Below are 1,793 nucleotides of genomic sequence, written 5' to 3' on the forward strand. Positions count from 1 at the left end.
TCTTGCCCAGCATTTTGACTGTACTCAAGATATTTATCGCTGCTCTGTTCTTGACATCAACCACGAGAATGTTCTTACGGGTGTTAATCCTCACATCCGTAATCTCTTCGGAAGAAGAGCCTCGGGCGTGATAGATATGGCTTGCCTGTTTAGCCGATTCAGGTCGTCGGTCGGCGTCTCGGGCAAGAAAAGTATGATATGAGCTGTAAGATTGGCCTTTGCCGCCACCGTCGTCCTTGTTGAAGACGAGGGGACTGTGACGATTCTCCTCTTCCATTTTTGTCTCACAACTGTCAAGTAGTCGCAGTCATCCAACAGATACTCGTCTGAAGCACAGTAATACAGCATGGTGTCCTCGCTGCCTGTGTCGCTCATGAGGTGATTGCGCTTCCTCGGGGAGCTTGACGCTGTGACGTCGGTCTCCTCCGGACGTCTAGCTGACTCAGCTTTCATCACCGAAGGTCTTGGCAGCCGCGCCTCCTGAAACGACGCAAAAATACTCGTAAAATGGCGTCAGTGGAAAACGGGGTTCCGCACAAAAGCCACTTCGTTTTTCCTCCAGCGTACGGGAGGATCATGTCGATGGTGTTCGGGGGCTCGTGGTGGTAACAGTGGAAATCCTTGCGAGTCAGAGAGGCAGAGAAGCAAGCCAGCCAGCCAGGCAGGGCAAGCAGGGCAAGCCGGGCAAGTCGGGCAGGGCAGGGCAGGGCTGCGAAGGGCAGGGCAGGCAGCCAGCAGTCCTGTATAGAAACAAAGCGGGAGGGAGGGTGGGAGAGCTGGCAGACAGGCTGGGCAGACAGGGCAGGCAGGGCAACTCGGGCAGTGCAAGCAGGCAGGGATGCGTGCATGCAGGACCGGCAGGACCGGCAGGGTAGAAAGGTCAGGTAGCCATGCATTCACGCATATAGTAGATGTAGTGCAGACAGGTCAGGCAGGCAAATATGCTTCATGCAGGGCAGGCAGGGCAGGCAGACAAGTCAGGCAGGCATGGATGCATGCAGGGCAGGCAGAGCAGACAGGGCAGAGAGGTCATGCAGGCAGGCAAGCAGACAGTAAACGCAAATGTAGGATAAGCCATAAAATATGTCGCGGTAAAGTTATTTAAAAGAGCGTTGGAAAAGAGGCTAGACATTTGGTCAATGGTCCGCGTGCAGTAATTGAACTTTGCGAGAAACATGATCGTGGTATTATCCGCTCTCGTCAGCGACGCCGTTGCCAGCGCACATGATAACTACTAGTTTCCTCTTTCCACTTGAAGGTCGACACAATGTAGCAGCTGCTGGTAGCTGCTACCTTTCAATGGAATAAGCGCCAAAAAGTGACAGCACACAAGAAGAAAAACAGACAGGACAAGGCGCTACTTGCAACTGTTTATTGAAATGACAAGTGGCTGATTATATAGCCATGAGGAGAGGAGAATGAAAAAAGAGGGACACTGAATATGTGAATGCGCACGTGCGAGAACACTGAAGATATAGGGAATCACGCTTAATCTAAATATAAAACTTATCTAAAAACATGCATTCATTCGTGTATATATTCAAAGACGGGGTACTGACACAGTTATCCCCTCTTTTCTTAATCTCGTTGGCCTCCAACAACTCACGCGCAACAGAATCTTTACTTTTATACATGATTGTCGTATCATGAAGCCTTGCTTCACATACCCCTTCATCCTCATTTCCGCAGGCCTTGCAATGCAGCGGCAAGTTAGAATCATATCCATTTTTCAATGAAAGCTTATGCGCGCGCAGGCGTTCATTAATACATCGGCCAGTTTGGCCGATATACTC

The 1,793-nt window shown here is 50.5% G+C and overlaps 1 long non-coding RNA gene across 1 annotated transcript; it reads right to left on the reverse strand.

Annotated features, from left to right (window-relative positions):
- Positions 1 to 354: 354 nt before the first annotated feature.
- LOC139055144 (uncharacterized) lies at positions 355 to 1,544 on the reverse strand. The gene is made up of 3 exons (XR_011511651.1): positions 1,225 to 1,544; positions 568 to 740; positions 355 to 480 (listed from the first exon to the last, which is right to left on the reverse strand). It is a non-coding gene; the product is annotated as an uncharacterized lncRNA (long non-coding RNA).
- Positions 1,545 to 1,793: the final 249 nt, after the last annotated feature.

This window comes from Dermacentor albipictus, chromosome 1 (genome assembly GCF_038994185.2).
Source record: "Dermacentor albipictus isolate Rhodes 1998 colony chromosome 1, USDA_Dalb.pri_finalv2, whole genome shotgun sequence".
NCBI lineage: Eukaryota > Metazoa > Arthropoda > Arachnida > Ixodida > Ixodidae > Dermacentor > Dermacentor albipictus.